The 20,921-nt window shown below is 44.0% G+C and overlaps 1 long non-coding RNA gene across 1 annotated transcript; it reads right to left on the reverse strand.

The window, feature by feature from the left end:
- Positions 1–5,475: 5,475 nt before the first annotated feature.
- Positions 5,476–15,778, reverse strand: LOC117771271. Its single transcript, XR_004615562.1, has 3 exons — positions 15,768–15,778; positions 8,529–8,533; positions 5,476–5,924 (listed from the first exon to the last, which is right to left on the reverse strand). It is a non-coding gene; the product is annotated as an uncharacterized LOC117771271 (long non-coding RNA).
- Positions 15,779–20,921: the final 5,143 nt, after the last annotated feature.

Here is a 20,921-nt window from a genome sequence, read left to right on the forward strand (position 1 = left end):
GGTCCCAAAGGTCCTCTTCTGGTCACTAGTCTATGACTCCAACTCTTTTCCACCCCTCTGCACGGGTCCATGAATCCCCCTTCCTGTGAGTGGGCTTCCTTCGTCCGACCTCCTGTAAGCAGTTTGTTCCCAGGTTGCAGCAGCTGGAACAAAAGGTGGATCATTTGATGACAATGCAGCCACAGACACCCAACAGTATACCACGTAAAGCACCTCTGTCGGCTCAAAAAGGGGAACAAGTTTTTCAAAATGCAGGTTTTCATACTCAACCTACTCAACAAGCTTTTGTACTCGACTTTTTTATTCTTTTCTTTTTTTATTATTTGATTTTGAGAGGACAAAGAGAGAGTAAGCTGTGAAAGGGGGAAGATATGCAGCACTGGTTCACACTCAGCTAGTGGAGAGGAGCGCTCGCTCCTTATGCGTCTGGCCGGGCTGGGTGCACTCTGACTAGGCCAATGGACGCTGAGAATATATGATCATGGATAACGATGTTAGACCTTAGTATTCCTGTGGACAGAGTGGCTGTGACAATGACATGATTGTAATGTGTGGCGCAGTAGCAGTAAACTTTTTTTTTTAAGGCTGTGTAGGTGAAAAGCTCTGTGGGGCTGGCCTATCAAAGAATGATGTGGACACAGCTATCCAATGAGGATTTTCATTCATCACGAATACGGATATTGTCACATTTTACTCGGATGGTACTCGTGCTCCCTAAAAGTACATTATCCGTACCGGATACTCGTTTCATCGGAGTATTAGGCTCAACCCTACTAGTAGTCTTGAGGCATCTATGGTATTGGTGAAGATCTCAGTTGTATTTGGATGGTCATGGGATGAATGATAGGCCCCTCTCCAAAAGGTGGTGAGGGAGATGGATTGAAGGTCGGCGCTATTGTGGTGTCTATCTGCTGTCTGGTGGATCTGGGCCTCAACTTCCAGGGTTTTTCTGGTGGAGTTGGGTTCAGTGCAGGGAGTCTGGGAAGGTGGTTGGTGGTGGCATGGGTCAGGTGATCTGTTTGGTCAATGTCAATTTTATCTATATAGCACATTTAAAACAACTTGGTTGAACGAAGTGCTTTACAGGTGTAATGGTACAACAAAAGCACAATCACCTCTGGTTACTAGTGTTGGGATCGAAGCCAGACAAAAGACTATGGAGAGGCCTGCATGGGACCTTAGAAGCCTGAGCTAGAGTCTTCTGCCATGTGGTCGGAACACACCCAAAATTCCTTTGTGGACCCCCACAGTTGTTAACCGACGCTGGAGTTTAAACTCTGGCCTTCCATTGGCTGAGAGCCAACAGACCCCCACGGCCCCCCCTGGGGGGAGGCCGGACACCTCTCAGGTAATAAATAGAGGAGCACCCTGACAACTCATTGCTTTTTTCCCGTGCGCTGAAGATGAGACGAGAACCTCTCCTGGTTACTCTAGACGATCCAGCCGCTCAAAGGGAGCAATCATCCAGACGTTTGTATTTTTATTTTTACCTTAAGTTTACTTTTCCCCCTTTTTTTTGTAAACTCTTTTTACTTGATTTTTATTTTTAAAGACCACGGCAAAAAGTCTTTCACTCGCAGGCTGAGTTCAGACTTTTCCCAGCTGCTCCTCAGCTGCTTATCCCTGCAGAAGGACGAAGAAACTTCGCCAAGGAGAACGAGACAAATTCTCTCCTTTTCCGGCCACAGCCCGATCCCCGCTGCCACCGTGCGAATCAGCTGATCGCTGCTCTCGAGGCCGCGAACACAATCCACTTGTCTTCCCGGAACGCGCTGCTCGCGCATGAACGAACCGTGGAACAACTACAAGTAAGAGGCTTATGTCTGGGCAGAGACTAGTTTAATAATTAGCGTGTTATTATTTGAGTGTATATTTGTGTAGGACCGCCGTGTCCACATTGTTCCAGTGCATCGTGACGAATCTGCGTTTCCGGCAACATCGCCGCACTGTTATCGTCAGACCAATAGCAGAGATTTTTACCTATTAAAAGATCCCAAGATCCAAGCGGACAAACTAAGGTCCGTCCAGCTGTGTACCGAGTGGTAAAGTCACCGCGAATTGTCTCTGGCGGTGTTAGAGATCTCCTCTGATCATTCAATGCATGTTTCCCTTTCTCTCTTTTTTTCTCCCGACCTGCACCCACACAATTCACGTTTTATACACATTCTGGGACCTAGATAGTGTGGTCGCATCTCGACGCCATTCGGTGCTTTGAACCACGAGATAGATCAAAGTATCCTTTGTTCTCTACCTCCCTTTTGTTCAAACCACGCGGTTCCACCGGCCATATGACGTCACCCGCGTGACTTCGTATGCCATCTTTACTCCCCCCTCTCTCACACCCGCACATACCATAGGTATTGCATGTGTGTTATAAATCTTGATAAGTGCTTGTGTTGTTATCTTTGATATAGTGGATTCTTGTTAGGATAGTGGTCATTGATTGATATTATCTTTAATAAATGTGAGTGAGTTGAGTGGTTATGATTTAAGTACCTGTGATAACCCCACTGGTCCGCAACTAACAATACCCCAAGTTCTGGGTCAACTGACACTCCTGTCCAAATTCCCACTTGTGGCAGGAAATTGAGGAGGCCCAAGAAGAACATGACCAGGCAATGCAGGAGTGTGAAACTCTGCGCGTGCAGGTCCAAGTTCAAGATCAGCAAAAAAGGGAGGACACGGGGGACAGTCAAATAGGGCTGGCCTTCCCCGAGCTGATGCCCCTGAGAACAGGGTCAGGAGCTGACGTCATTCCCGGTGTAGCCAGCGGAACGGAGACACTGGGAGAGCAGCTGCAAGCACAGCTGCGCAACCCTCAGGCAGAGGAAGCTTTGCTCTGGAGGGTCCAATACGCCCAGCAGACGACCACTCCGGCCAATGCAACGTCAAGGGTGGAGCAAGAGGCAACCCCTGGGAGTGCAGTGACCTGGGACCACTATCAGGCAACTCCCAATGCCCGTCTAGTGGACACTAAGGATCCACTCCAACCAGAGGTAGCACATCCTGCACGGAGCCACCCTGCTCCAGACCATGACAACGGAAGAACTCCGCCCTGGAGGATATTCACTGTTAGCAAGGAACATGGCTGGCTTTGAACCCCCGTCTGCCACTCAGGCGTATGCGCACTATGGCTCACGGTCGCGTCCTGGATGGTCCTCCACTCCCGGTGCAGGGCAAGGAGATGGTGGCCGCAGTGATCAATACCGTGGTGGATACGAGTCAGAAGACTATGATGGCCCAGCACCCCCTCGGAGAGAGGGAATCCGCACCCGACAGCTGGAGTCCCTATCCAAAGACGTCGAGCGCTTCGACCCAAACAGCCGAGAGTCCAACATAGACGATTACCTTCGGGAGATCGAACGTTGCCTCTTGGACTTAACCGACCCATCATCCAGAGAGAAGCTGAAGCTGGTCTGGAACGTCATGCGTTCATGGAAACGCTCCCCCCTGGTACCAGAGACCGCTACTCTGTCAGGCCCTGCGAGAAGAGTACTCACTCTTCACCGACCAGGCCTCTGCCACCCTGGGTGCCTTCGCGGTCATGCAGAGGAGGAATAAACCTCCGAGGGAGTACTACAGACACCTGAGGCTGGCGTACTTCCAAGGGCGTAACGCCCCTGGGCTAGAAGAAGAAACCGCCTTCAAATCACTATTCCTGCATAACCTCCACGAGAGTGTGCGGTATGACGTCACCATGCACTGCAGAGCAGGTGACCTCACCATGCAGGAGATGAGGAGGTATTCTCAGCTAGCCTGGGAGACGCGAACACGCCCAAGCAGAGGACCTGAACAGGACACCAGGGTTCTGGGAATTCAAGTCCAACCAAATGTGGACCTGGCGCTGGAAGGTAACGAGATACCTCGCGCCAAGATGAACCCCAGAATAGGGAACCAGGGACGTCGACCCTTCCAACAGGGTGCCACACAAAACCAGGGGGATGAGGGCTCAAACCAGCCCCACAATCAGAGGCCTTGGTATCCAAATACTTCTCAACAGAGAAGTAGGGATCGACCCGAACAGAACCCCCATCAATACCAGGAGTATAGATATGGTGACAGAAATCCAAAACATGGAATGCATCCTGGGATGGAGATGTGTGGCTGAAGCGATAAGGAACCTTGAGGTCCCTGTCCGCTCCCCGCAGAAGCCAGACACTGGCCCCCCATCGGCTAGACTAGAGCAGGCGCCCTCCTTCCCCACTCCCAAAGTTTACCTTGTCGATTGGGGAGGACCAGGCGCAACCAGAACATCTCCCTCTCGCCTCCGCACCTAAAAGGGGGGGAGAAATCCCAACTCCAACAGGGAGACCATTAGAACCCCTCACACCATCAATAGCTGCATGCGTCAACTCACCCCGTCAGCATGCACTAGTACTCACCTTCATTCCACGCTCCATAGTAACTAAGGTTTGTTTGTTTCAGGATGATACTCCTTTGGATCCTCGGCATGTTCCTCAGTCCACAAATGGTTCCACCTGTTCAGGTGATTGAACAAGGCCCACCAACTGGCATTGTTCTTCAGAACACACCTGGACTCCTCACCCGTTGCGGACTCTACACACGACTCGACCCCTGGGATTTGTACCGAAAGCACATCCGTACCCCCCCACAGTTGACTGAGGGGAGGTTAAGTGGAATCCAAATGCATGACTCAGTGGAACATGCCAAGCAGACCACTGTGCATATTCTCGAGCAACTGCAAAAGTTGCTGGTCACTGAGAAAGACCTCAGTAACCAAAAGAGACCAAAAAGGTTCCTTGGGGCCCTAGTTGCTGCAGCATCAGCTATCGGGTCCCTTTTCTCTATTGGCCTATCAGTAGCCAATTCAGTCAGTCTCAGTGCACTCCAGAGACACATGAGTGAACTAGATGAGGAAATGCCAGAAATCCAACAAAGACTTAGCCTCCAACAAGAGCAGTTACAGGACCTGGGTAAAACACTCCAGGGTACGGTACTTGCTGTAAACCTCCACTGCGCTCTCCTAAACAATACCTTGCATGCCTTAGACACTCTGTCAGTAATTGTGAGGGATGATATAACGTATGTTCAGGTAGTGAAAGACCTAATGCAGGACCTCATGAGAGAAGTTAGCTCCACTGTTAACAGCGTGAGCGCCGGTAGGATCCCCACCTATTTGTTTCCTTAGACCTCGTTGAGAGAATCTTGAAGTCCACTACCACTACGGTTGTGCAGCCCTCCCAGGTACACTTGGCATTCAGTCTTGGCAGTGCAATTCCAATATCGGTAGATCCGCAGAACCTAGAAATAGGATTCATCATACATTTACCGATTATTGAACAACAGAATGTGTACCGCCTAAAGTCCGTTCTAAATGTTGGGTTTTGGCAGGATAACACACATGTTCACCTTAAAACACCACCTCTACTCGCCTACCATGATGAAAACCCCTCGCTCTCTCATCCCAAATTTAAGTTTATGCACAAAGACAAAAGGACATCCATTGGATTTGTCCCAGCACCCCTTTCATCAGGGATGTTATAAATTACCTCTGTGGTCTGCGAACCGACGCCCCAGAACAAAAGTGCCAAGGCAGCATGTCCACCAGAAATGAGGAAACACAAACTTGAGTTGAGCGAGCCGGTAACAAATGGTTGGTTAATACACCCGCCACTGAAGCCATAATGGCCTATGACCGTCATGATACATCCACTAAACTATGCCTGATCAACCAGACGATGTTCTTAGTGGTTCCCCAAGGAGCCACTATACATATTGGTGACATTGTCCTCCATCATCTCAACTCCGACAGAGACGATGCGGAGATTGAGATCATGGACGCCTTTAGGGGTCACAATCTCACGATTGATACAACCATCCAACAACAGCTCATAGCTGAGGGGACAAAGGAGGGAAAGTTCAGTGTCAAACCAACTGGATTTACCACCAAATTTGGTAAATACCTTAGTCGGCATGGTTGCTCTTTAGTGGTTGGATCATCACGACAGTTGTGGCTTATCTGATGTACAAATACATTCAGAAACTCCAGGCAAAATTGGATTCACTCTTTTTCGTTCCACCAAGAATGGCTGCGACAGTTTCTACTTTTTCCCAAGACACAACTCACTAACCTCAAATGTTCCTTCTGTTCCTCTTTCCCTTTTCCTTCATTTCACGTTTCGCATCAATTCATGGGTATGTTGACAATTACTGCCGATAGCATTGTGTGAAATTGTGTGCCATGTTTAGAAATGTTATATAGTTTCTCTGCCCAGATTTTTCCTCTGTTTGCCCAGACATTTATGCCTCTCTCTGCCCAGATTGTGCCTCATGTCAAATGAACTAACATTAACTGCTCCAACCTCACTCAGGGATTACCTTTCCTGGATTATAACTGGACTCTCGACCCTAGAGTTTGCTCTGGAGACTGTGGCCAATGCCCCACTCTCCAGACCAAAGGAGGGATGTTGGGCTCGAAGCCAGACAAAGGACAATGGAGAGGCCTGCATGGGACCTTAGAAGCCTGAGCTAGAGTCTTCTGCCATGTGGTCGGAACACACCCAAAATTCCTTTGTGGACCCCCATGGTTGTTAACCGCCGCTGGAGTTTAAACTCTGGCCTTCCATTGGCTGAGAGCCAACGGCCCCCCCTGGAGGGAGGCCGGACACCTCTCAGGTAATAAATAGAGGAGCACCCCGGCAACTCATTGGTTTTTTCCCGTGCGCTGAAGATAAGACGAGAACCTCTCCTCACCTCACGAGAACGAGACAAATTCTCTCCTTTTCCGGCCACAGCCCGATCCCCGCTGCCACCGTGCGAATCAGCTGATCGCTGCTCTCGAGGCCGCGAACACAATCCACTTGTCTTCCCGGAACACGCCGCTCGCGCATGAACGAACCGTGGAACAGCTACAAGTAAGAGGCTTATGTCTGGGCAGACACTAGTTTAATAATTAGCGTATATTTGTGTAGGACCGCCGTGTCCACATTGTTCCAGTGCCAGCGCGTCGTGACGAATCTGCGTTTCCAGCAACATCGCCGCACTGTTATCGTCAGACCAATAGCGGAGATTTTTACCTATTAAAAGATCGGTACACAGCTGGACGGACCTTAGTTCGTCCGCTTGGGTACCGAGTGGTAAAGTCACCGTGAATTCACACACATTCTGGGACCTAGATAGTGTGGGCGCTTTGACCTTCTCGACCTCCCTTTTGTTCAAACCACGCGGTTCCACCGCCATCGTGAATTTGGCCATATGACGTCACCCGCGTGACTTCGTAAGCCATCTTTACTCCCCCATCTCTCTCACATATACACACACCCCCACACAGATATACATACCATAGGTATTGCATGTGTGTTATAAATCTTAATATCTTGTGTTGTTATCTTTGATATAGTGGATTCTTGTTAGGATAGTAGTCATTGATTGACATTGATGTTATCTTAAATTCAAGTGTAATTAAAGTACCGGTATTTTGTGATTATTTGTGCATGTGAATACAGCTGGATTGTGATAGTCAGTGCTCGAACTTAAAACCTTCACTGTTCATTATATAATCATTAATAGTAAATATTGAGATTACTAATTGAACTTTTCCAAACTGAGACTGATCTGTACAGATTGATTCCCCGTCTTTTATAAATTATAATTACAAATTTGATTCAGAATTGATAATTTTATTGTTTTTCATTAATAATTTCATTATTTTTAATTGATAACTTTATCGTTTTTAATTAATAATCCTATTTTATGATCATTAACAACATCAAGTCTGCTTACTATTGCACAACACTAGCCTTGTCTTAGGTTTGTCAAGGAGCAGTTGAGTGGCTCATCTCAGTTCCCCAACTGGAGGCCAAATAGGTATGTTTTTTGTTTGTGGGAGATAGTTTTGTTGTTATATAGGGTTTGAATGATGTTGCGGAGTAGTGGTTGTGTTTGGGCTTGCATATCTGTGTGAATGGGTTTATAATGGTTTGTGTTTGAGAGTTGTCTATTTGCTTCCAGTAAATATTGCTGTCTGTCCATGATGATTATTTTGGATCCTTTTGTCTGCTGGTTTAATGATGATGTTTGGATTTTGGGTGAGTTGTTTTAAGGCCCTGCGTTCAGGCCCCGAGAGGTTGTCTGCAACATCCCCTGGGGGCCGGTAGTTACGCAGGGCTTGTCTGTTTTTTTGCAGCAGGTTTATGGTGTTAATGTCCGATTGAGCTGTGGTGGGTTCCCAGTTGGATTTTGGAATAAAGGGTTTTTTGATGTGGTCTGGTTTATTGTAAAAGTGGCTAATCTTTAAACGGGAGGTCCATGTTTGGGGTTCTTTATGGATTTTTGGGAGTAAGTAGAATTGTCTAGGGGGTGATCGGGGCCAAATAGGTTGTTTTTTTGTTTGTAGGTGATGATTTTATTGTTGTATAAAATGTTGATAATATTGCAGAGTTGTGGTTTAGGGGATTAGGTTTTGGTTAGACTGTCGTGAGTGGGTTAGGTTTGGGACAGGGGACACCTTAAGTGTCAAGAGGAGCATGTGAAAAAGATTGGAATTATATAATTATATAAGTTTATACTATGGCTTAAAGATGAGTAGGTTAGTGACAGTAATAAACTCTGACTTGCCTTAGTCTGGCCTTTTGGGTTGAGAATCCCCAACCCTGCTCAAAGCAGCTTACTGGCTGGATCTTCCTGATATGCAAAAAGAGAATTCATAATCCAAGGGGGGATTAGGGTTTGGAAAAAGGGGACATCTTAAGTGTCTAGAGCAGCCCAGGTGATAAATTCAAATATGCAACTATATAGGTATAAAGGCTGTCCGCAATGAAGTCAATGCAGTGTCCTTACAAGAATAGCTGCTCCGTGTGTGTATCTGTCACATTTTCGAGAAAGAGGGGGAGAAGTTAGAAAGATGCTGCCGTTGACACCGCCTGTCACTCACCTCTCCTCCCTATTATCTTTGCGCAGTCCCTCCCTCCTCCCATTTTCTTCTGGCTCTTGTTTTTTCTCTCACTGAACATTTATTGCTCTGCTGAATATAAAACTCCCATCTCTCCTCTCACACTCCATATTCTCCACTTCCCTCTGACTTTGTTTACTTTCCCTATCTGAAGTTTTTTTTTTTCTTAACACAGACCAGCAATTTTTTCTCACTCTATAATCCAGCGCTCGCTGTGATTTTCCACCGCTTCTCCTCCTCTCTTTATGTGGTCGAACATCATTGTTGTCTTTTCTTCCCCTTGTGTTAGTACAGACAAGTATAAGCTGAGCTAGGTGTTTTTTAAAAAAAATGTATTTCTCAGGCGGTCAACACGTTGATGATGGTTTAATAAGTCGGCACACATACAAGGTTACAAGAGGTAAAAGAAGAGATAAAAACTGCAGGGAGAAACGCAACTGAGATCTTGTTCTGTATTTCAAAAACAAACTAATTAGCCTTATTAGTGGACTTTTACCTCTGAGGGGACAGATTCAGAATAACCACAAAAACAGCTGAGTTACAATAACTTGCTTTAACGTGACCTGGAAAAGCATCGCTAGCGTGGCAGGTACATTTCAAAAGCAGCTTCTCTGCGAGTTTCAGAAGTTAACTTGCCCAAGCTGCTGATGTTGTGCGGATACTTTGCTGAGCCCAGAGAATAAACTGGGGGTGGGAGACGGCCTAGTAAAGGCTTTTTGAGACGTTGCTTCAGCAACCCTCTCTCTGTCTGAATACATGTCCTCGCTTTCCGTGGGACAAAGTGCAGCTCATTTACTCCAGGTCAAATCCTCGTCAAACACTGTGACCAACACCCCGAGTCAAGAGATGTAGGTTTTAGAAATCTCTGAAAAGTGTCATCTCTAATTGGCTCTGCATGCTTTGCAGTGAAAGTACTCCCAGCTACTTTTACAACTTATGTAAAAAAGAGATCAAAAGATGTCGGAGACTAAAGTTGCAGGCAAGGAGGTTGCATCCAATAAACCTGAATTGGTATTTCTGTTAATATATCATCACTGTTAGTCTTTTTCCCATATCCTGGCTGTCACCACACCCACCCCCTCAAAGACTAAAACAACTCACCATTTCTTTCATATTAAATTTTTTGCTGTTGGAGTCACTTTGGAGGCCAGACAGGCCCGGAGGGTGCTGATGTCAAAGCCTCTGCTGATACACAACATTACAACCTAACCAACGGGGGGGTTAGGAGTTTAATAATACACAACCATGATGAGTGAAGGACAGCAAAGCCAGTATCTGTGTGGGGTAATGAACTCTTGGGGTAATGTACCTATATTAGCAGGCTGAGATTAGCAGAGGGTGAAGCCTAACGAAGGCGGCGTATCCTCCTGCAGGGGAAGACGTAGCAACCCAGATTACTTGGCTGAAAATTGCATCATCTGCGGCAGAGCAAAGCGGGTAATCTCAATCTCCCTTGAGGCAGAGAGGATCCAGTCCATTCCCACTCCAGGCAAAGCCTCATCTTCTCTCTCTCCTCATCACGAGTAACCCCGTTGTCTGGGTTATGAAAAATGGTGATGTCTTGTACAAGTCTTTATATCTGCGTGTGTGACAGAGAAAGTAATGTATGGCCTTGTATGGCAGGGGTCCAAATCAGAAAAAGAACAGATCTGTGCTGTTCACTGTTATGATGCCTGCAGTCTGTGTTTGTAAGATGCATATTAGCAGTGAAACCTTTGTCTGCATATGCACATAACTGACCTTTTGCTAAACCCCTCCCTCCAACAGCGATTGTCCACTCATAGCTGAGCGCATCAGGCCTGTCAAGCTTTGGATTTCTTGACATCATGAAGTGTTGCGCGGTGTCAGTGTCTCAAGAGCTCGGAGGGATGTGTGATTTTCTCATTTGCAATGGATGATCAAACGGTGTGTTAATGTAGCAGCACTCTCGTGTTGTGAGATGAGTGAAGCACAAAGTGGCACTTTTGGCTCCAGTCAGACATTTATTCTGGTAACGACCAAATTAAATGAGGTCTCTCCCAACCAGTGTCATGGTAACAGGCTCCAAAAATGGAGTGCATGTTTCTGGCAACGAAACAATGATGTCTACCATGGCCGACTTCATGATCCCAGAGAATAGTAAAACAAGGAAAAGGCTATGTCAAATAATTAGGAGCTAATTGTAACATACAAATTACTGAAGATGTTTAAACAGAGTTTGGGGCGTACTTGTTCCAGCTGGTAAAGGTTATTAAAATGAATAGTTCGGAGTTGAGAAACAATAGTGGAATAATCGTGAGTGACATCATTATCTCTCTGTATCTGCTCATCTTATCTCTCCAATGTAAGCCAACCTGCGCATAATGTAACACCACATTTGTTATAGACACCAGTTCTAACTATTTAAGCTTGTGAGAAAGCATTGTCCATTATTTTGGCATGATGGTGGGCAGGTCTCAATACTACATTCTCCCGTGAGTCTCAGCCTCGGTTGCCATGGAGAAAATGTCAGATATGGGAATCTGATTTGAAACGGCATTCTTATCCTTCAGAACAAAACAGTACCGTGGTGACTGAATTTCCACAAATTACCCTGAATTTGAAGTATAATTGATTAACCTGCAGATTGCACATTTAGCTTTCTGAAGCAGTAAACTTGTTTAAAACTTGGTGAGTGGGTACTTCTTGCCAAAGTCTACCTCAGTCTTTATGTACCTTTTACTTTGTAAACAAGTGTGGTGGAAACTATTTTGTAGTTGAAAAGTAACTTTTTGCATACCTGTCAGACTTTTATGACCTGAAACCTGTATGACCTTTCCATTACTTATTGACTAAGGACTTCATTTCTGTCTGCTTTATCTTCAAAGGAAACGTATGCAAATCAGTTTCCTGTGTCTTAATTCCTGTCTCAAACTGCGCCTACAGAACCAGTCTGAACTGGCTCAGACAAACAGCCTTAGTTCTCCTATATAAGATCCTTGCATTTGACTGTTCTCCATCTTCACTCTGAGATCCCTGTGACTCTGTGTTGATCCTTTCTGCAGAAATCCCCTATTAAAATACAGACAAATTTGGGGTTCCAGCCTCTTGTATTTTCAGATTTCCATCACAAGTTACAATCCTGCAACCCTTGCCATATATTAGCCGATGTAGCGTCACATTTGCCAAACTAATCAGTACAGTCTCAAAGAAGCTTCGTTCATAAAAGTGCAACATACTACTGGATATTGATGTATAAATGTAACCCCTGTGTTGCTTCTCCAAGTATATGTTGCTATCGTAACAATACAAGCACCGTTATGTTCTGTACGAACTACGAAATAAGTTGACACAGGCTAACTGACTTAACCTTACAGGAACATGATACTGCTACATTTCCATACATTTTACGCATATAAGGCTGCCGATTTTTTTTTCCCCCTGGAAGATGTAGCTTTAGCCTCAGCCTTTTAGGACACATTGAGATATGTAGCAATCAAAAGGATATTAATACCCATTTCCAGTATTTATTTTTATAAATGACTGAGCGGGAGATGGATGGTTCCCGGTAATGAGCAGCCAGCTTATCTATATCTGTCTGAAACCATTATTTCAAACATTAATATCAATGTTTGAGTGGTAAATCTCTCATTGTGTACTGCTGTGAGAAAAGCAATCCAGCAGCGGGAGCTGAAGGGAGTGGGGTGGAGCAAAGGGTCAGTTGCATGCAATGGATTAACACAATTAGTATTTACTGTTTTTATGAAATTAGACATCAGAAGACATCTCTTGCCCCCGAGTTTGGAAATACACTATATACACTAAAAAAATGGGCAACACTCACTGTCTAAAGATTCTTAAAGGCTGCTAATGATGTTCAATGCAAATTTCTCATTCATAGCGGCGCCTCTAGTAGATGGGGAGGACATGTTCGGGAGGAATCGCTGCTCTCCTCTCAGGCTCGAATACATTTACAAACACAATATCGTTTCTTATTCCCCTGCCACTAAATCAAACACGGAAGGAGGATTCTGTAGAAGCCTGCAGATGCTTGTTCAAATTACATCGGAAATTTTTATCTCAAAATGAGCAGTCGACAGCGCTCAGGCCCCCTCATCATCGCGCTGACAATTTACCTCCCCTGCCGGTTTGAAGGAGCTGAAGAGTCTCAGCATATGGTGTCCGATTCATTCAGAGGAGTGTTGGCGCGGTTTAATATTGCATGCTCTGGGCATTCAGGAAGGGTTGGTCTGTGTGCACATCGCAACTGTGCAAATCCAAATCATTTCTGCACCACTTTGTTCTCATGCACATCAAATGCACAATCGCAAGCAAAAGAGATTAAGGAGTATTTTTTTTGAAAAATGTAAAGGAGGGTTCATTTACTCTGTGTCCAGTAGAAGTGAGAGCTGCACATCAGCTCTTCCATGATGTGGATATGTCAACACAAATCGCACTCAGGAAGCACAGATATGATGTTTGGTTAGAGATTTGCAACTTCCCCCTGCAAAAACATTGTCTCGTTGGAACACAGATCTTTAAGGATATGTGGACTTTACTCATACGTTATACTTAATAGAATAATTGTAACTCTTTGATGCCTCAAGTTAGGTCAGAGTATATCTGCTGAAATGTATTTTGCAAATTTAAGATCGTTGTAATTTTTAGTGTGACAAATCAATAACTGATAAATGGCTTTGGCGGGATCTATTGATTAATTATATGATGATGAATGGTTTGATCTAAATATATTGTAGATTGTTTGTCTAATCCTAAAAGTAAAAGCATAACTACACAATATGATTTAAATTTCTGACTTGTTATGACATCATTTGATGAAAATCAGCTTTAGATCATCTCTGTTAAATGCAGAAAATGTATGTTTAAGATCATATTTGTATTGACCTTCACCTGCATTTTTCACCGATCAGCTCCAAAAGTAAATCATGTTGGTGAAAATCCATTCATTTAGTGGTTGTGTACACACACACACACGGCTGAAAACAGGAGCCTAGTATGTTTTGGTTTGTAGAGCACTTTTCCTAACAAAGTTACAATGTGATTTAAAAGAGGATGAAACAATAAAATTGAACAAATTAAAATGTAAGAAATAAAAAATACAGTATTGGTTCAAATTAACCCAGGGTTTAAAGTTTTAAGTAGGATTTAACAGCGATAACAGGGCTTGCATTGCAAACGCATGACTCACATATTGGCTCTGGGAACTATCAGACTATCTAAAATGGCGTGTAGGCTCATAGGGAGTTAGTAAATTCTTGATAAACACAGGAGCTTGGTTTCGTAGCTTTAATGTGAAAACATACAGGAAGCCAATGCAGCGAGGCTACAGTCAGAGTTATATGGTCAAGTTTTCTTGAACCAGTAATAATCCCATATTACCCGGTGTTATATCCTTGTAAGGGACTGGGGGAGCTGCACAAAAATGACAAATGTCTTATTATGACCTAGTGTTGTAATTCTCCATTACTCCTTCCATTGCTGGATATGATTTCAATATCTGTATGTGTGTGTGGCAGTCTACAGGAATGGGGGGGTTCCATCTCTGTCACAGTGTGATGGGGTGTGACACACCTGTGCCCACTAGCAAGACAGATGCCCGCTGCTCCTCAGGTGTAATTGGATCATGCACCTGCCTCTAGTGTGGCCATCGATTCCTCTTCTCACCCCTCCTGTCCAACATTAGAAGATTCCTATTGATTCTCCCCTCACACTGATCATGAGTCCTCAGACACATGATCAACCTTAATCTGTGGTGCTCCATTTCTCTCAAAAGGTCTTCACTCAGTCCACATACAACCCAAATGAGACGTTCACTAGCGGAGAGAAGCGGCTCCACTGCTCCTGTGAAATCGAAACTGTATGTTGACAGGTCAGGGCTGCAGACCAATGAGGCAACAAGCTGATGTGTTTTTATGTCAGGAATACAGTTACATCATTGGCAAAAAAAGGAATTGTAATTGTGGTGACGTACTGAGAGTCAGCCTTGAAAGGGATTTATTGTAAGAACCAGCAAACCACGGTTTATTTACATACAAATTTGAATTCATAATGTCACCTCCCACCATTTCACTGGGGACTTCTACCATCTCACATTTAAAAAATAATTGTGTGCTAGATTCAGCACCAATATATTCATACTCAAATATTGTACTTGCGTGCAGTAAATATTTAATCTATCTATATCATACAGTGTAATGGATCATTAATTACATAATGTATGACTGTTACAATAGAGTATTTGGGCCATATTGAACAAGAAACATTCTTGCGATTTTGACGTTGTCGTAATATTACGAGAATAAAGTCAGATTGTCACAAGAATAAATGTAACAAAATCACAATATGAGAATAAAGTCGTAGTTTAATGAGAAAAAATACATAATTTACGAGAATAAAAAAAAAACCCATCTTGTTTCTTGAAACCCATTTGAATATCACACAGATGTGACAACAGTGCGCCTCAGTTTGACCACTGATTTCTACTCCTCCGTAAAATAGGCCATTTCCCTTAGAACTTACACTCATGATAATGTAGTGCTGAAGAATCAGTATTTGTCATTTGTGAAACTTGTCTTAAAGCATAACTTAAAAAGATGCTCCACATTACTCATTTTATTGCGGCCGTATCCTCTAATATTCCCCCTCTTGACACGTAGCCTAAAATTATGTTATCATTCTCAAAAGCTCAATTTCTTATCCCATTAAGTGGCCCTAACACTCCGCTGTAGAAAATAAGTTCACTGCCAATGATCGAAATGTTAATGTTGCATATCTTGACAAGTGATTCATGATTATGCTTAAATGCATTTATATTTAGTCGAGTAGTTGTTTGGAAGTTGTTTCTCAGGGTGACATTTACTTGCTTTTATAATGGCACTCAAACACAAACTCTGAGCACTTCGTTGCCTTGGGTGCATCAACAATGCCAACAGTGTCATTATCATCCGTGGAGCCGGGGAAACTTATTTCATTTCAAATGCATGTAGGTGCGTTTCCATTTCTGTACGGCACAAAGGCGATAAACAAATCAAAGGAAATTACATTTAGGTATGCAAAGCTGCTGGCTGGGTACATTGGCTTGTGAGTCCACTTGTGTGAACATATATATGGCAAAGTATTAAAATGCACAATGTTTAAGCGGTGCAATTTTGGTCAACATGGACTTAAACATTTTTAACAAGTGTGCGTGAAGCTAAAGATATAGAAAATGGTTGTTTACAATGAGATTACTTGTCTCACAGTAAGTACATACATTCCTCTGCATTTTTGTAGCTACATTCTGCTGGCTCTAGGTCCCATAATGCATTTCGCCTTTCCCGCAAGTACAAACATTAATGAACTGGCAGCCACGAAAAGATGCCACACATCTGGCAGTGGCACATGTACAAAAAGAAGGATGCAGCCTACCTAAATGTTTTCTTTTTGCACTTTATCCAATATTCTGTTTAATAAATGTTGACCTTGTTTGGCCCCTCGACGTAGTCCCAGTTTTTATTTTGGCCCTCTCTGTGATTGAGTTTGACACCCCTGTTGTGTAGCTGGTTGTTCTGAAACGTTAAACGAGTAAATTAATGTGGAAATTTTAGCCTGAAGGAACCGGGGCTGTTCTATATTGGAGTTATTTTAGTGTATGTAGATTTAGTTGTAATGCTTCACACATCGTATTAAAAAAAAAAAAAACATACACTAGGAGATGCTGTGTGTTTGTGCACACATGTTGGATGTTGGCTACAGCTCTCCTAAACAGCCACCTCTTTTCATGTCTGACAGCTCCACCAGATACTGCTTGATTTTCATGCTTTTCAATGACTGTCTTCGACCGGCTGCAAGACGTTGCCTTGGGCCCTCAAAGCAGAAATATTACAACCATAATGAATATCAAAAAAATGCAGTGTGAGGTTTTTAACAAGTGCTTATACACGGTGTATTATGATGATGAATTCCCCCTGCCTGGGCACCCTCCAGATACAGCACAGAAAAAAAAAGATGGAAACTGTGTCACACACACAGAGACAGAACAAGGGGAGACAGATATGAAAAGAGGGAGGTTTCTGCACAGCGTCTGAATGTGATTAAAGATGCACTGTCGAGAGCTGTGGACAAAAAATATTAGGGGCACCTTTTAATACACTGCAATCTATTATAACAGCACAAACACCCTTGGGATTCATAATAGAGCCATCAGCATCTCTTTGGCACAGTATAATCTTCAGAGGAGCATTGGGACGTGCACGATCTTAAAACCACCCCCTGCAGGTATAACGGGCATTGTCAAAATAAAAGCCACCAAACATTGAAACAAAGATATGTAGATAAAAGGGAGACCTTTTTGGGGATTTTTCGAAAGATTATCCTCATACCACACTGTGGACGTCCCATGCTGTCTGGGCTGTCTCTTCTCCCACACAGAGGTTTTCTTTTCTTCATTTGGTTCCTGTGGCTCCCCAGTGTTAAAGCCAGCAGAACTTGCAGTGCCACTTTGAAGTTGTAACATTCACGCTGAGATGTCTCAGGCTCGCAAATACATCACTATAATCCGAGTGCTCCCTTTTGATGGTCTTTGAAATGGTGCTTAACCGAACGTCAAGTGTATAACGTGTGTAGGAATCCTGAGTTGCATTCAAATCGCCATTAAAAAAAAATGGAGTGGGCTGAAGAATAAATCGCACATGTTCACCCCCTCTCCTATAAATCACTGGCAGTAGCTTTGGCAAAGTTTCCCACTACCAACTTTGAATACTAAGTCACTTTTCTTGTCTACTCATCTCTGCATTCATTTTCTCGTGTGTGCGTTGTTCAAACAATTTTTCTCGTGATGTATAATTGAACAATTTATGTATGAAATGGTTACACAGTGTCGGGCTCCCAAATCTAATTTCCAGACAGTAACGAGTGAGATAGCTATAATTTGCTGGGAGAGATCAACCAAATCTTGTGTCAGCTACTGATGGAAATTCCAGCGAAGAGAAACATGTTTTTAATTCTGCTGCGCAAATATAATAACTGTCATGAATTGATTCACAGTTAACGAGTTACCTCGCTTAAAACTGTATAGATTTGTTTTTCTTTTGGCCACTTATGGACAGATAATACAAGCTGTAAACACAGCACTGACCTTTTTATTAGCTGCTTGGCTAAATATACAACAAATACACAGAAACATGAATTTAGGGTTGTGTTTCTGGACACAAAATGTTCACCAGCAGGTACCTAATGTTGACTGTCTGCAGCTTAGTCCTGGTCAGGAAGCCTGCTGTTGGTTTTAACACAGGTAGGTGGTAAATGCTGCTCGGCTCTTGGCCTGCCGCACCTCCACCGGTGCCTGCTTTGTTAGCTACCGGGTCAATGGGATGGTTCGCCCCTTATCCCAGAACATCTGCAGGTGGCTGAGCTGTGAACAAAAAAGTCTTCCTGAATCCCCCCCCGGCTTCCAATGTCTTCTTAGCCAGAGCCAAAAGTGTCTTAGCGTCTTCAAAGAGCTCCTTGATGGCTTTGTGTAGCTCCTTGCCAATCAGCCCTTGGTCTTTCAGTAGACATGATGTTGAATTAAACCTCTTCTGTCGATCTCCACTGGGCAGAGCCTCGTGCTCCATCCGCTTTCCCTGCACTCCGCAGTCTACGTGCTCTGGACAGGCTGGTAGTAACATGAGAGCAGCGAGCAAGAACCTAAAGCCGGGGCGATGCCAGGATTACATTTCATAGTGCACACAAGAATAGCCCACATTCAAGGTTATAGCCTCAGCGTGCGCTCGTATGACTACTCGGCCAGCAAGTGAACGAGCAGGAGAGTTTGATTCCATTTAGATGCTTGTTTTTCCACCTTTCTATTGTAGCTTAGCTCTGGGGCGCCTGCAGAACTTCAACTAGTGGTAACGCACAATAAAAGCATTCAAGGCACAGGACAATGAACAAGGCAAATATTTTCTTTCTGTAAAAGTCAGAAAAGCTGACTCCCTTTTATGACAAAGATAGGCTAATGACAATATGTAATACTAAAATGAACAATCAAAAAGCTAGGTGCTTCATAATGGTGAGAGCAAAGAAACACTTTAGAAACTTTGGTTGCGAGATACAGTGGAGTCTGTAGGAAAAATGCATCCTTTTATTGGTTTTATGTATCTTATTATTATTTCATTATTCCCACTTTTTAATCAGTGTGTTATGTTTAGTCTGTGGCAGTTGACCATGCCACGGGGCTCTCACCACAGCAGCCAGAGACAAACCATTCAGGTTTTAGCATCTTTTATTTAAAGACCACACACACGTGAACAAACAAAGACACTAACCTCAACTTCTTCAGCTTTCTAGCTCAGTCTCTCGTGTGAGTGCCTCTCCTCAGTGTCCGTCCTGAGTCCATCTGAGTCTCCCGCTGACGCAGCTCAGACGCTGCCTTTTAAACCTGAGGATCAATCGGCTAACAGCTCTCACCTGCACTGATTGATCCTGTGTGGTGCAGGTGAAGGTGCTCTCCCAGCCCCCCCCCACCTCCACAGTGTTTAATATGTATCTTCACACTTTCCAAATAGTTTCGTGGTTACAACTTCCATGGTAGCTCATGCTTTGTTCAGCACATTGTGCGTTCACCTGGAATCAATTGTGCTTAATAAATCAAGCTTTACTTGTTTTCATTTTGTCACAGTTTTATTTTCAGATAAAAAAAGTCATGAGAAAATGTATGCACAGTGCATAGAGGATTACGGGTGTTGACACTGGCGACTAAAGGTGCTGTCTTTTACTTCATTGTAAAACCTAACTAATGAAGTAAACACTAATGCTAAAAGGCCTCATGAGGAACTGCCGAGGAGGAAGAGACACCTTTCACAAATGTGAAGTAATCTGTTCCACATTAAAACTACAAATATTTTATTATGGCAGCTTTAATCACTACATAACTCGTAATGACATTTGCAGCTATTAAAGTGAAGGGAGACAAGACACAGCTGTATTCCACATAGCCACATTGAAATGCTAAAATACACCGTGCTGATCTTACAAGTAATCACAGTGAAGATGTCTGCAGCCTGGCGACGCTATAATTTGAGGACGTGCAGAAGGTGAGGCGTTGCTGCGAGCTTCGGTGGCATAATTAAGACTTTTACAAATCTGGCAACCCAGTAGGGTGGAAAGCACATTGCTGAGACGCAGCTCCGTCCTCTAACCACTGATCTGGCAACTGGCGGCATCCTCCTGTAATTAGCTCTGACATGAAAACAAGAACCACACAGAGAAGCTATGTGGGATGAGCAAACAAAGGATGGTACCGTATGACAGAAATACTAACATCAAGGATGACGTTCAGCTCTCCCTTTCCTTCTCCTCGTCTCTCCACTGTCTTGTTTCGCTCGTCGGGCAATCCGTCTCCTGCTGGAGTGTTTCTTTGGCCTTCTGTTTATCCATGATGGCCTCAGTCTGTGTAGCCTCTCCCTGTCTTCTATTGTCTGTCAAAGTCCCTCCGTGTATGTCTGCGGCATCATTCTGGCCTGACCCACATAACCTCTGGTCATCAATTTTGTATATAGCTGATGCATTATGATGCATGGGTCTCTAAGGCAGAGAGGTTTCCCCCCCGGGGACGAGAACAGTGCCACGCCACACACATGCATGCGCACACACTCGAGCATAAATCAGGACTGTAGCAGTCACTGGCTAACATAAGCCCCCCAGCAACAACCCACACTAACAGCACTGCAGCCCATTTAGAGGCAGAGAAACAGGGGGAGAGACTGTGCTGTCAGACTGAGGATGATAATATCTCAGCAGAGACAGTGGATGTGGTAAATAAAGAAATAAATGGAACGGATAATTAAGAGATGTAGGGATAAATACACAACCCGTGGGTTTTAATAGAGATTTGAAGCAGCTAACTGATGGAAAACAAACAGACCAAAACACAATCACATTGAGACCATCTAAAGCTATAGAGCTTAGGCTGTAAAGATGTTTGCCTGTGTGAGCACCAGACTGGAAGTGCCAAATAAAAACATCCACAGAAAGTGTGTTGTATGATGAATGTGTCTGGCTCTTTTTGGAA

This window comes from Hippoglossus hippoglossus, chromosome 12, assembly GCF_009819705.1.
Source record: "Hippoglossus hippoglossus isolate fHipHip1 chromosome 12, fHipHip1.pri, whole genome shotgun sequence".
In the NCBI taxonomy this organism is placed as follows: Eukaryota; Metazoa; Chordata; class Actinopteri; order Pleuronectiformes; family Pleuronectidae; genus Hippoglossus; species Hippoglossus hippoglossus.